General features: G+C 39.9%; 1 long non-coding RNA gene across 1 annotated transcript; it reads right to left on the reverse strand.

Annotated features, from left to right (window-relative positions):
• Positions 1-2082: 2082 nt before the first annotated feature.
• LOC143694056 (uncharacterized) lies at positions 2083-14535 on the reverse strand. Its single transcript, XR_013182230.1, has 3 exons — positions 14328-14535; positions 11325-11463; positions 2083-2292 (listed from the first exon to the last, which is right to left on the reverse strand). It is a non-coding gene; the product is annotated as an uncharacterized LOC143694056 (long non-coding RNA).
• Between the last annotated feature and the right edge of the window lie 1183 nt (positions 14536-15718).

Genomic DNA, 15718 nt, shown 5'->3' on the forward strand with positions numbered 1-15718 from the left:
AGGCAAGGCCTGCTGGACTGATAAAAAGGTAAAAGCTTTTCTACCATCAAAATGCCACTTAAAGCCCCTCTTAAATTTATTAATCTTATGTTTTTATTCTATTGGAAAATGAGCAAAAAAGGGTTGGGAATTCTGATGAGTACATCCAAAGTCACAAGGGAACTGGAGAAGAGACAGCACCTCTGTTTTGCAATCTTGGGAAACCTTATAGCCTCGAGGGACACAATCTTCAGTAGGATCCAACATTTTATCAGAGGACCGGGTGTTTAAATGAATCATTTTGTCTGGATTGTTGCTAGCCATAAAAGTTGAGATAATAAAACATATGAAAAATATATCTGCCTTGCAGGAATTATGGTAAGACATGTAAACTGGATCCAGTTTTCACAGGCAACCATAGGAGGAAAGACATAGTAAGTAACTTTGGGTGACAGAAAATTGTTTAAGCACATTAACATGTACACAGCCTTGGATTCTTTGCTGTGGTTAATTGCACTTGATTTTTATAGGAAAAGACAGCTAAAAGCTTTCACCACAGGCCTCTATTTCCTCCATTTGGGGAAAGGCAGGCTCCTAACATGGACAGATGTGATGTTAAAAGTGTACAATCACACTGTAAATTGCCCTACAGATTTAAAAAAAAGCTGGCAAACAAAACCTACAACAAAAAAACCACCGAACAACACCAAAATAAAACAAATAGGCAGGCCCAATTTTCTTTCTTGAAAGAGGTTAACTTACAGGAAAAGACATCTAAGGTCACAATGTGTGATTTATTGCTGAATAGTTTGTGGTCAACAGAAAAATGCACACATGAAAACATAAAGACATAAAATATGACACTGTCAAGTTCACTTTCTTAATTCATTTTGTTTCAGTACTTATTTTCCACAGGAGAGTTAGAAGTGAGTGGTTTTGTGGGTGATTTAGAACATTTAGAAATTATCTGACCACACAAACTCAGGTTTCAAATAATTTTCTCAAAGACACAGTGTTTTCCCTCATGATGCTTCTTTCTTTATGTGAGGGATGCTTCTCTTTTTTTAGGTTGTAGTGTGGAGCTTACCATGGAGCAGGATCTGCAGCAGTGACCCTGACATGTAAGGGCACTGTGAGAAGAAGGTGGGTTAAACACCTTTCTGGACCTGCCAGGTTGCTCCATGAGCAGCACAGGGTGTGCCCCCTGAGCAGAGCACGAGTACTCAGGTGATCATTGTGCTCTGTGTGTCCCAGGTATAAAAAATAATTCAAAACATATATATTCAAGAAGAAAAATAAAAGATAATTGAAAAGCAGTAATATAGAAGAGACCTTCAACACTTGGACACAAGGTATAAAACCTTGTGGACACTTCTGATTTCCCAATCTTAAAAAGGCACAGGAGAATGAAAAACAAGCAAAGCAATGCAACATGTATGATCCTAGCCATAAGGAATATCTCCTGTATCAGGAATAAAGACAGTTAAACATACAAGTACAATTCAGCTTGAGAACAGAGAATACTGGTGGAGATTTGATAATTGTTCTACAGTCACCAGTGATGGAGAGGATAACAGGAAAGTGCCTTCCTGAGCTATGAAAATGCTACTGCAGCTACAAGTTTTCAGGGGATTAGAAAGGAACTAGGCAGATCACTGGAAGACCTCCAGAAGAAAAGGCCACCCATTTCTGAGTCCAGTCTGTCTCCATAGCTATTTTGTGCACTTCAAGTACTCCAGAAAACCCTTTTTTCTATATAGGGCCCCAAAAAGCTTTATAGGCCTTATTATTTCAACATGCAAGACAGAACTTTTCCTACTCTTTGCATCTTCCAAAGCAAGGCCAGCAGAGGAGTGTCAAGATTGTGCCCTTTTCCTTTGCTAAATGGCAAGGAGGGCAATGTGTTAACTGCAGGAGCTGCAGTAAGCATCCAAAGCAATTCAGGGAGCAGGAATTGACGACAGCTGGAAGCATCTGGGCTTGCTCCAGCTTCTAAATCCAAAACTGTACCTGCAGCTGCAGGATCCAAATACTTCAGTGGTGAATTCCTCCCTCTGGAAAATCCCCATCACATACACACAGAGGGACACACCAGCAGAGGAATGATGAGATACTCATAAATGTACTTGGAAATCTTTCTCCTTACATTTTTTAGGGGTACAATCATTTTCCTCAGAATAAACCATTTGACAGTGTCAAATCTAACTTCTACTGTATGTTGCAGCAGTGTCCATGCAGCTGCTGTCTTTGAACATTGGGTGTTTCCACAAGGGTCATATTTTCTGTCTTGTTCTTCTCTGCTTATAAAGAATCCTAGAAAAAAATCACATGAGAAAGTGAGTAGGTTTTATTCCCGTGTGGGCTCTGCAATACATTTTCATGCATTTAAGCTAAATCAGGCCAGTTGATAAAATCATAGAGTGCTGATGAGAAGGATAACAGGATATTATTTTAATATTATGGATAAAATGAATGGCTGTAGAAAATGAAGGCATTTAAAAGTGTTCTTATACCTTAATTGAAATCCCAGGAAGTAGCAGAGAATAGCTGTAGTAACTATTCCTCTAACCCTGATACTATTTTCTGAATGGTTGATTTAGATATCCACATAGCCAAACAGGGCTCTATAATCATTAAATTAAGAATAAGCACACCCAGCAAGAGTTCATCACCCCCAAAAAGGACAAATTGGAGTGTGTTTTTGGGGTTTTTTTAATACATAATAATAATGGGTCCTTTGTTAAGATTTTAATTAATAAGTTCTATTCGTGGATCACCGTAGTGCTATAAAATTGCTCAAAGCTTGTGTGTTTGTCAAGTATAAACCCATAATGTTCTGGCACGAGCTATTTTGTCTCCAAACCAGCCCAGTATTTGCTTGAAAATCCCTACCAATGAAATGCCCCTGTCCCTCAGGGCTCACTGAACAGCTGTGTGCAGGAACAGGACACTGAGCTTCTAGGGAAAGCTCCAGCTGAATGCTCTCTGCAAAACTCAGGCAGCTTTAAAAGGAAACTGGGAAGTCCCTGGAAGGGTGATTCCCACCAGCAGCTCCTCCAAACACACAAACACAGCTTCAACAAAACTCAGTCACTGCTGTCACCCCTCCAACAGCACTGGAAGTCCTGCCATGGCTCCCACCATGCTGCAGCAGGAACCCAAGCAGAAAAATATAATTACAAATGGTCACATGCATTTTAAGGGGAGCAAAAATATGAAACATAAGAAAAAGCACCTTGAAGACAGACATTTCACAGTGATGGGAAAATATGATCGCAACCCATGAATCATTTTGAGATCTTCAGTCAGATAGATAAAATATTATTATTATTATTATTTCATGTAAGTAATGATTACATTGCATTGGAAATGGCTTTGTAATTTCCTGTCTGATGCTACCCTTAGGTCTCTTCTATATTACTGCTTTTCAATTATCTTTTATTTTTCTTCTTGAATATATATGTTTTGAATTATTTTTTCATCTGATGTATCAGCCTACTCTTCAGATTGAATCTTATTTTTATATTTCCTGCCCACATTTCTACAGTTAGGAGTTTATTTATTTATTATTATTCAGCTTTGTAAAGCTGAAAAAAAAAGGAAATAATAACAGAAATAAAATAAAATAATGTTCATGTCATGTGTTTGTATTTATATCTGAAAACACATAGTCCTTGATACAAGCACTTTTAAAATACCTTAGGGCCCCAATTCACTATTGTGCACATATCTGTGCATTCAGATTGGAAAGGAAACCAAACATACCCAGACTTTATAATCATATATTGCTGTCTAAAAACCCTTTGAATTGCAAGGCATATTCATGCAGAAAGGAGGTGGGTAAAATCCAGCTCTGCCAGGTTAAGAGATGGAGAATTTCAAGGTCAGTGTTGCTCCAGGAAAATTTTCCAGCATTGCTGTTTACTCATTGCAAAATTAAAGCACAGTTGCAGAGCACAACCATGAAGTTTAGAGGGATGAACTCGTACAAAAACCAGAAGCAAGACAAGAAACCCCTCAAGAGGAAGGTCAGACCTCAGAGCAGAATCCAGGCATGGAACAGGCAAGTGTCCCAGGTAGCACCAGCAACCAAGGGAGCTCCTGGGCCACCACCTCTCACATCATCTTGAGCAAAACCAACCTGAGTGAGCGCACGGCTTGACTGCTCTAAACCTGCAGATTCAGCACACAGGAGATTTCACCTACTGAGCTTCCCTCAGCTGCAGGACACATGGCAATTATTGCATGGAAAAGCCAGGAACTTCCTTACCTCTACATGCAGCACCTTCATTTGGACTTCAGTGAGGTTGTACACAACCAAACCTGATTACAAATCTTACAGGGACTTCTCCATTGCTTGATGCACTTGGCATTATCATCACATCATCATCAGGCTTGTGGTGTGACTCTTGGGACTGTCGTGTGCAAGGTCAGGAGTTGGACTCAATGATCTTTGTGGGTCTCTCTCAACTCAGAATATTCTATGATTCTGTGACCCTGTGGTCTATCCCTTTGGTCACTTTGCAGGCTGAGCTATACTGCTCATCTCAGCAAAAAATTAACATTTAAAAAAATCATTTCCATTTAATTGGTAGTGACTGACGGTACAGTTGTAACTTGAATTGTTTTAATATTTCTATTAGTGAAAAAGACAAACTAACAAAAAGAATTTTTTTTTCTCTGCATGGTTTATTTTTATCTGATTTTTAAAATTAAAACTAAAAATATGTACTATAACATTTACATAGATTTAAAAACCTATAATTTTTCTAAAATGCATGCCATTGCAAGCAGATGGTAAATAGCACTTAAAAGCAGAAAATTTATTAAATAATTTCAGAGGCTATTAAACTGACTGTCACACTCTCCTGTCTGTGCAAGGATGATGAGCTATATAATGAATTGCCTTCCTGTCTGCTTCTCAGTCATTTGAAGTGAACTGAGGCTGGGATGGGCTATTTGCCTTTCCCAGGTTTATTTTCGCTTTGTTTTCATCAATCCAAAAATTTCTGTGTATTCTTCCATTTTCAAGGCCACAGGTTCCCTAAAGTAGGGTACTATTTTAGTAGCACCAGAAAGAAGTTCTAAAAATCCAACTGGCTAGCCTGGGAATCACTGCAGAAGTTTAGTAAGTCTCAGTTTTCTCTTACTAATCTAAAATAAGACTTGGCACATGATATTTGCCAGCTGTTGTACATTTACTGCCTTAAATACATTTTTTATTGTCAATGAAGTGCTATGGAGAGCCCATTCATAGCCTTATTTGGATTAAACTTTACACCATGCCATATCAGATCTCTTTTTTATTTGCATGTCTATTTGCTTTGTTCACTTACTTTTATTGGACCCAGATATGAGCAGTGTTCTTTAATCAGTACAAGTCATTATATGCCTGGAAAAATCAGATTTAGTTCTTCTGTGGTGGGAGACATTTTAGAATATTTGCAAGTCAAAATGTTGACACAAGACTGCCTCCCCACCCCAAAAGAATTGCAAATCCTGTTTGTAATTAATTTCCATATCTCACAGGCTATAAAACCTGCCACACACTGCAGCTCCAGGATTTCTGAGGTGAACATTATTTGGCTTTGCATGGAAAACTTGCAGCTGCAAATCAGTCACATTTTAGCAATAAAAAATTCAACTGCTCAGCTTTATACCAGGCTAAATCCCTACCCCTTTCAGAAAGCTTTTATAACAAAACTCTGCACACTTTCCCTTGTCTTCCATCAACCTGCAGCAGATGCAGCAGCTCTGGGAGAAGCTTCCACCTCACTTAAGGACTGAGCACCTGCCCACTCCTGGGCTGCAGTGTCCTGCTCTGCACCCTCAGCTGATGCCAATATCCTGCTTCTGCCACAAGAAGCAAGACCTCAGGCCTTGATCATGTCACTTTCCCTGATATTGATCTCCAGTAATCCACAGGAGGGGCTCAGGTGTCTCTGTCCCTCCTGTGTCCCCTGGGAATGGCCCCTGCCCCAGCCACCTGGAGCTGCCTGGCTGCCACTGGCATGGCACAGGGGGAGCCCAGCATCTGTTTGCCCCGCTTCTGCCAGTGTTTCAGGGGCAAAGCTGCTCATTCATGTCCTCCTCATGTTTGTTAGAAATGTCTGTGACAGTAAACCCTCAGTAACTGGGAAGACACTGGGAGCACACACTGTACAGTAGGAGGAAGAGGCTGATGTTGGAGTGTTTGTAGACTTATAAACACAACAGTCCCACAGGTCTGAACAGAAGTACCAAGGCCACCAAATCTGCAGGTTTTGAGATTCCAGGTCTAGCATCCTAGATGAGTTTCTTTCCATTAGTGATGACTGATTGATGAGTGATTAGTAATGATGAGAAGAAAACCAAATGTGTTCTTTTAGTTCAGTTCAGATCCCAAACCATCACAGAGCAAAGGCCTAAAGAGAAGTACAGAATTCAGAGTACATTCTCCAGTGTACACAAAAATACAGTGTACACAAAAATAACATTCAACCAAAACAAAGAAGGAAGCAACTGAAAGAGTGCTTGGCGAACTTCACGGTACCATATTCTTCATTTTCAGTCTAGGGGCTTATAATTTTATAGACAAGGCTGATTCATGTGAATGCAACTGCAATTATTCATTCACAGTGAAACATCTGTAAGAACATCAGGCCTTTTCCAGAAAGGCTGCATCAGTCAAGGTAAGTGTAACATGTTGTTAATCAGAGTCAGACAAGTCCTGTTGTCCTGTGGTTGTTAGAGAATCTGGACTATGGACTAACCATATTTATTCCATACAGTTACTGTTGATCTCAGAGCACAGCAGGAAGAATGTGAGCTGCTGTAGCAGTGTGGCCTGAAATCAAAGTCAAGATGACCTGGTAAAAGACAGAGTCCTCCTCATTCCCTTGACCAAAATCCTAAGCTGGTTTGCCATTGGCCTTGCAGTGACAGTCACAGGGGAAATTCTCAGTTGCCAGCCATCTGAGGCCATCATAATATAAAAAAATTACTTTTCACAATGATCATTTCTGGTACACTCTTCCAGACCTTCCCAAGATATAAATGATATCTCCCGAGAATAAGGAATCATAAATTTTCATCTTCTCTGTCACTAAGCAGAGAATTGTTAGCAGCCATGCCCAGCCCCCCAGCACCTGTTTTACTGGTCCCCTTGCCACCAGGTCCCATGACATCTGAGAAGGCTGATGAGAAACTGGGTGGGAAGTCCATATGTCAGCCCACCAGTCTGATGTTCCTATCAGTGCCAAAACTTATTTCCTTGAAGTTTCCTTCAGAAAGTTCAAACGGGAGAATCTGAACTATTTCTAAATTACAATTTTCTGAATCAAGGCCTGGAAAAGCAGTGACCTTTAGCATTGCTGGTTGTTGGATGTGCCTTCCTCTTCCCTTTTTGAGTGGTCTATTTGAGAATGTGACAGACCCATGGGAGATACATATGCAAAGAGCCTTTAGAAGGCAAGCTGTGAGAGCAAGGGATATGACTGATGAAGTGTCATGTGTGAAAACCAAGTAGTTCTTTAAAACTGGCTCTTTCTAACACCAGATATGATCTAAATGTAAAAAATGTAGAACAGAATCTTTCTCTTGTTGAAGGCTTTCCAAGAGATAGGATTTTAAAAGCCTACCAGTATCATCTTCTCAAAATGTTCCAGACTGGGATCCAAGCCTAATGGCTCAATCTGATCTGCACTGTGTAAACATTTCAAACTGATTGAAACTGAGGAACAGTGATCTAGGACAGTTTAGGCAGCCTATAAAGTAGTTGTCAGATAACTCATCCTTTATAAGCTGGTAAAATGTTCCCTCACATAAGTCTTGCTTTATTCTCTTTCCTTTTCCCTTAAGTAGCGGTGACAGAATTCCAACAGCAATTCATGTCTGCAGAGTCAAAGAATTATTTGGGTTGGAAAAGGAGGAGGATTGTGGAAAGTGGTGCTGAACAGTGTGGGGCTTTAGAGGGATGGCATGTGTCTGGCCATATCAGCTGTGCATGGCAGCATGGCCACATCAGAGACCCAGCTCAGGTGGAACTGTACAGTCACCAGGGTGTGCTGAAAACACGGGGTGTAGCCCACTTGAGTTCCCATTTCCTGTCTAAGAGGAAAGAAGTATTGAAGTAAAGGGAGGGTAAAACAGCAAATTATAGATATATTTGCCAGATTAGAAGAAATTTCTTAATTTAGTAAACGCATTTGTCTATAATCCACAATTTGGGTGACTCGACAAAAATATAATACAGTATTCAAGAGCATCTGTTGTATGTTCTGCCTCTCTTTGTGGTATATTTTTTCAGAAATGCAGGTTTAAAGATGGACAGCTTAAGATATATAGTAGCATTCCCTTGGCTGCTTAGTTGTGCTTGGTACACGCAGTGTGCTATACGGAAATGCACACAAAACCAACACATGAGGCTCTCCACCATCTGCAGTCTGGCACCAATTTTTTTCATTCTTTCTCAGTATTGAAAAGGAAACTGGAAAATCTGCTCCATCTTTTTGCTCCATACAGTGACGCATGCTGATCCTTGTCGAGTATATCAGTAGAACTGGCTCAAATGATTGAGTGATTTTTGTTATTAAAACTAAGATGAAGCCTTCTAATTTTTCCTTTATCTTCCAGTTCATTAATAAAACTGGGTAAGGCTTCTTGTGGTTTTGGCAAGAAAATGAAGCACAATGAAACCTTCTATTTACTTGCAATTCATTTTGCAACTAATGGTCTTGAAGCCCCAGACTGACATGAAGCTTGGATAGCAAAGGAAGGTTTTTTATTCATTCACATGGAATTCACAGTCCTAAGGATTACTCATGATTTGTAGTGCACCCCATAGAAATGAGAGCTTCAGTTGGAGCAGTATCTTCCTTTGCTTACTGCTATCACTAAACCAGTGCCATATTTTTGCCCATGCTGATAAAGGGAGTTAAAGCAAAACCTGAATGTGCTTTTAGTCCCTAGTTGCCCCTGTAGCACCCTGGAAAATTGGGCAAGCAGCCTGGAGAGGCAGCCTGCTGCCAGAGCTCCGTCATCTTGCAAAGACTTTCTCCAAATCCTCCCAGTCTGCTTATCTCAACTGCATCTTTCCTGTGCCAGGACCCCTTTCAGCCAACCAGCCAGCTAGGGACAGCCTCAGGAGAAGCATTTCAGAATTATTAAGAGTGCAAGGAAACCAAAATAATGCAGCAAACTTTCTGTGAGCTTTAAATCCAAAAATGTGTTAGACCTGGTCTGGTGCTACAGACCCTTCACCTGCAATACTGCATCCAGCTCTGGGGCCCTCAACAAAACAAGGACAGGTACCTGTTGGAACAAGCTCAGAGGAGGGACACAAAGATGATCAAATGTCTCTAGAATAGGAACTCCTCTCCTATGAAGACAGGCTGAGAGAGTTGGAGCTGTTCATCCTCGAGCAGAGAAGGCTTCAGTGAGACCTTAGAGTAGACTGTCAGTCCCTAAATAGATCCTGCAAGAGAGCTGGAGAGGGACTTCCTGCAAGGGCATGTAGGGATAGGACAGGGGAGAATGGCCTAAATCTGAAAGAGGGGAAGTTTAGATTAGATATGGAGAATAAATTGTTATTTAGAAAATAGTGAGACACTGGAATAATTTGCCCAGAGAAGTTTTGGATGACCCATCACTGCAATGTTCATGGCCAGGCTCAACTGGGCTCTGAGCAACCTCCTCTAGTGGAAGGTGTCCCTGCCCATGGCAGAGGGGAACTAGATGATCTGCAAAGTCCCTTTCAACCCAAGCCATTCCATGATTCCTTGATTCCATGATTCCATGAGTGTATGATTCTATGATTTTCTGAGCAAGGCATGTAACCCCCTGTGCTTTGAGATAGATGGATGTTGCTATTCCTGATAATACTGCTTGGAGTCTTCCATAACTTTTTTTTTTTTTTTAATATAACTAAAACAAAGTGAGAAACCAGTAATTCTGAGCTCCTTAAGGGAAAAGAAATCATCAAACCCCCTCTGCTGCCATTGGAGTGTTTACAAGGAAGTGGTTTAAGTGAAGACTGGTATCCAGGCACACAGATGGAGCCTCCAGCCACTACTAATGACAGGGATTGTGTTGCAAGCAAGTGCACACACATTTAGCAAAAGCAAAACATTACCCTTGAGTAATACTGTACTTAGAAAATAAATGCGTCACAGGCATCACTAATTTTAAAGCAGGAAGGGATTCCATGTATTTCTCAAAATTGCAACAGAGGATCTGTGTTCATGGATACACATAGACACAGATACACATACAAGTTATGAAATGCACTTAATTCTGCCCTTACTCATTACTAGACTAAATAACACTGATATATTCGATCCACATTCAGAAAATTCTCATCCATTACCTTAACTTTTTAAAATTCACTTATTCAACTTAAAATGAAATGCAATATTTCCTCCTCCTAATTTGGCAGACATTTTGAGAGCAAACAGCTATATATAATAGGGTTATTTAATTTCTTTTGTGAGAAAATTGTAGTTTAACAGCAGTCAATGCTAAAAATGGCAATAAGTCAAAATATTAAGATGTAATGTGTGATCAGCACTCAGTGTATTAAGATTCTCCATAGAGTTTATGTGTTTTACTTTAGTCTGCTTCACAGTAATGTTAACCACTAGCATTCTGCTATTGAATCTGGGACACTGACTCTGCCAGAAAAATTTCTGTTTTACACTGCTGTACAAGGAAATCATATTATCTGTTTTTTCAGCAGTTGCTATGCATGACTATATACCCCTTTCTGATAAAGCCATTCTTCAGCCAAGAATTTTTTCCCTTCTCTGCTCCAAATAATTTTTCCGATACTATTTCTGCTGATTCCTTTAAAATTTATGTTCATTGATGACAAAAATACCCGAGAGGACCTTTCCAAGAAGTTGGCCAAGAGAAAACCCAAAAATCTGCTGTGGTACAGAGGGCAGCAGCTGGAGATGTGCAGCAGCTGTGTTCTGCATGGGCTCTGCAGGGGCACTGGAAGAGTGAGCTGCTATTGCTGTTTTTGCAGTGTAATTTTGTGAAGTCTCCTTTTTAAATGGTTTTGCTAGTCACTAATGCTAAGGAAAGAAAGTTGAAACTTTCTTTAATTTACACATCTTCTCTACCAGAAGAAAGATTTTAAAGCTATGGACTAAACAGAGAGCCTCCCATTGGAAAGTAATATCTTACTGGAACAAACAGTTGTAACAGCTTATTTATTTTACTTTCATAAGGCAAACCCATTAATTAAAATCCCAAAGAGTTTAGGGAACATTTTACTGAGAAGTAGGAAGAAAGTAAATTCAGCAGCAGAATCTGTGGGCCATATTCTCAAGCAAGTACTTTGAAGCAAAAAGCATATGACTCACCTCCTGCTGAAACACTGGTCCTTCCCTCCTGGGACACCACCACCGATGTTGTTGCAGCTGCTTCCGTGTGGCATTTTCTGGACCATTGCTTTATTCCTGATAGAACAGTTCTGCTGCATTTGTGGTCAGGCTGAAGTGCCTGCAATTTAAAATGTGAGAGCAACAGAGATGAGTCTTTGCAAACTGTGTCACCCAGCCTGGGGCACCAGGAGGAATCCAGCCAGAGAACTTGGAAAGATCTCATTCATGTGTATGGGCTGGCAGGGCAAGTGCAGGAAGACTTCTCTCCAGGAGGAGGCTCCTAGCTCTTTTTGTCCTAACACAGATTTTACCTACACACTAATTTTCTATCAATCTTACCAGGCTCAACAGATTTTTTTTACCAGCATCTCATGAAAAGATGCTTAAATTACCATATTTACTGTAGATAGAGAGGAAAAAGGGGAAATATTTGGATCTGTGTTGGAAGGCTGGCAATCAGCAAACTCTCGTGACTTAACAGAAGGGAAGAAAGAAATTCACCTTTCTGAGACTTGAAATATTAGTGGAAATTGAAAATTAGTGGAAATATTGACAATTTTTGGCAACAAAATAAATTGATATTTTAGATCCTTTTTCACTTTTTTCTTGGGGACACTAGCTGAAAGATGGATTTCCAGAAATTAAAAAGAATAATTAAAAAGAATAATTAAAAAGAAGTAATAATCATGGAATTACAGAATGGTTTGGGTTGGGAAGGGCATTAAAGATAATTGGTTCCAAACCACCTGCCATGGGCAAGGATGCCATTTACTAGTTCAGATAGCTCAGGGTCCCATCCAAACTGGCCTTGAACACTTCCAGGGGTGGGGCATCCACAGCTTCTCTGGTCAACCTGTTCCTGTCTCACCACCCTCTGAGTAAAAAAACTCATCCTTACATCTAACCTAAACCTGCCCCTTTTCAGTTTAAAACCACTGTCCCTTGTCCTGTCACCATCTGCCCATATAAAAAGTCTCTTTCCCTCCTTCCTATAAGCCCCCTCCAGGTACTGGAAGGTCACATGAGGTCTCCCTGAAGCCTTCTCTATTGCTGGCTGAACAACCCCAGCTCTTATGGTCTGTCCTCATAGAGGAGGTGCTCCAGCCCTTGGATCATCTGTGTGTCCCTCCTCTGCCTCCCAAAGTAATTAATGCATATTGTCTTTCCACCTCTAAAGTTATAGGCCTTCAGGAGAACAAATGATCAGCCCTTCCAGTTGGATTTGGAACCAGATAATGTATCACACAGCATGAGAAAAAGCTGTATTTGTTAGATGTTCTGTCTCATACATGACTGCACTGATTTGATACATTCTGCAAGACAGAGATCCAATTAAAAATGTCTGTCCTGTGAGAACAATTGCCACTGCAGGAATACAGACAGGACAATCTGAAGACAGGCAAGATTTCTTCACAACATTTCTGTGCAGGTGATCTGGCTGATGACACTGAGTGCTTGCTCTGCAAATCTGGAGCAGGAGACCCACAGGTGACCAGCTACACCTTCCTTCTGTTTGTCACAGAACGAGTGACAAAGGGTCATTTCAGATCACTTGCTGGGAGTACCAAACCAAGACAGAAATGATGACCAAATAAAGGACTTAGGAACAGTCTGAACATGGTCCAAATATTCAGGTAAGAACATCTAGCAAATGGTTGTTACTTGAAACCCTAAAGTAATCTTTCATCTCAAAGGGAAAAAAAAATCAAAAACCCCAAAAAAATCCCAACAAACAAACAAACAAACAAAACAAAAAAAAAAGAGAAAAAAATATTTAAAATATTTCAATTCTTAGCAGGCACGAGCAGCAGCATACAAACCAAGAAGTCATTATTCCATCAAATTGTCAACTGCCATAAACTTATTTGGTCCCTGAAGCAACTCTATTGCCATCAACATAAGCCAACCAAGGATCTAAACTTCATTCCATGGCTTCTTTTAGCAATTTAAACTAGTAGAAGTCCCAAATATTTTACAGGATTGCATCTAAAGTGGACTTCCAAAAAATAAACTGAGATCAGACTAACAATACTACTGTTCAAGAAGGAGAAGTGCAAAGAGGAAGGTTTCCAACAAGGGTACAAGAATTTCAAACCACACCTCTGGGTTTTGCAAGGGCATAATAATTGTCACCATGAGGCTGGATTCCTCACCTTCAGGGCTTGCTTGCTGGCCACTTCAGATTATAGTAAATTTTGGCCAAAGTCCCAACTTTGCCTCCTCTTACAGCTGTGATTCAGATGGAAAATAGATAAAACCTGCTAGATTTATCTAGTCTTTGTTCATTAAGATACTGTACAACAGTCACTAATGTTTTTAAAGATATGCCTGCTGTGAAATGTTGCCAAAACAAATCTTTACAGCACACAAAGGCAGGTAAATAACTCCAAATTTTATCTTGCTGATAATCAAATTAGGAAGGATGTTTAAACAGTAAATGTACCTAGAACAAATTTAAATGGCAGTGGCAGTAACACAGGAAACTTTTGTTAGATTTACAGTCTTATTTGACCCTTTATTTTCCTCAGCCAGCAGAATACTGATTCAGGTTATCTGCTGGTTAAGATAATATAAACCAAATAAATGATCAGATGAATGACATATAATTAACCTGGAAACAAAACAAGGATTATATAATTTGAGGATTTTGCTTGGCTTTGATCCTGTTTCCAAGTGATGATTACTTACACAAATGTATGGAACTCAGGTGACATTGGCTGAATGACTGGAAGGTGTTGCACTCCTCCTGCAAAACATGCAAAATCCCCTGCAGGGAACTGGAAAACTGCAATGTACACACATTTATACATTTATAGGAGCCACTTCTTATTCATTATAAAGATAAGATTTTTCCTGGTTGCATATTGTATTGAACAAAAGTTGACAATTTTATATAATGTCAAATGTGAATAATAAGAAGCAACTATACAAAAAAATGGCAGAAGGAAATTACTACAAATTTAGGAAACAGGTACATAATACCTATATGAGCACTAAAATCCCAGGCAGAGGTTTGCTGGCTTTATTTCATGTTTTGTCTCTTATGTGGGGAAGGAGTTGCTGCCATGAGCCACACAGTTTCATGGAGCCTGCTGCTCATTTCCTTGTAGATGAGAATTCCCCTGCTACTTTTCAGTTTTGGTTTTGAGCTGAAGTTCCAGTCTTCTCTGCAGTCTGTGTATAGCTCCAGGTCAGGCCACACTGCTAAAATAACAAGAAAAGTGTAATGCCTATACTTTGCTACAGATGAAATGCTGTCCCCCTAAACCCCTTGGTATGGCAAAGCTTCCAGGCCAATGAGACAAACAAACAAACAAAAACTCAAGTAAAATAAACCCACTAAACAGAAACCTGTGGGAGGAGACATATGGAACAGTCAGCTACGGAACAGAGGGAGGTAGAATGGTAAAACCACAGTTGCTGCTGTCCTTGCAGGGAACACCAGAACAGCCAGACCCTCTCAGGAGCCACATCAAAAAGAAGGGGGAAAAATATATATATTTATATAATGGTAAATAGCAGTGAGAAACTCAAGAGAAGTGTAGCTTAAGACTGTAAATAGAATTACCTATTGAGAGAGCTTAGAAGTGCAAAAAGACACGGAGCTTTGCAGTTGGGCTTTTTTGTGTAAGTGTTGGCATCTTAATAAAGCTACAAACTTCACAGTAGCTCTGTAATTCTCCTGTTCTGCTTATCACCTTCATTCTGCAGTGTTTGCTCATGTCAGTGATCCTCTGAGTGTGCAGGACATGAAAGCTTCACTCATCTCTGCTCTGCTGTTAAACTTCAAAGAGTTGGCTCTGAGTATAATTTAAAATCACTTTCTGCAGTAAAGCACTGTTATTACCTCAAGCAAAGGGAATGAACATCCAGAAAAAAAAAGAAAAAAAAAAAGGAAACCTCTCCATAACTTGGTTTAGAATCAGCAGGTTAATTTTCTCTTATATGGATTTTTTTCCCAAAAATATTTTAGGGATGTTGATGTTTTTACTAAGCTTTTCATTTGGAATGACTCACAGCTGTGGTTTCCTATAACAGAAGGGATTCCTATTTGGCCTCCCTACAAGCCACCTCCTTTCCATTTACATATAAATCAGATGCAGGAAGAGATTAGCAGCGTCATTCCAGTAAGTGGGAACAGTCCAGGTTCTCTGACATTCACATTTTGCAGGTTTGTACGGAATTATGATCTGTATAAAAGTCTTGGAGAGGGGGGAAAATAGTCTGTTTACCCTTTCCAGAAAAAAAAAAAGAAAAAAAAAAAAGAGCTGCTGCCTGAGCCAGGGGTTATGACAGAAAAACCTAGTGGAAATCCCAGAAATAAAAGCAACCTGTTTTGACTTGAAATGCAACTGTGCTAGAGGTAATGGGTG

Source organism: Agelaius phoeniceus, chromosome 5 (assembly GCF_051311805.1).
Source record: "Agelaius phoeniceus isolate bAgePho1 chromosome 5, bAgePho1.hap1, whole genome shotgun sequence".
Lineage (NCBI taxonomy): Eukaryota > Metazoa > Chordata > Aves > Passeriformes > Icteridae > Agelaius > Agelaius phoeniceus.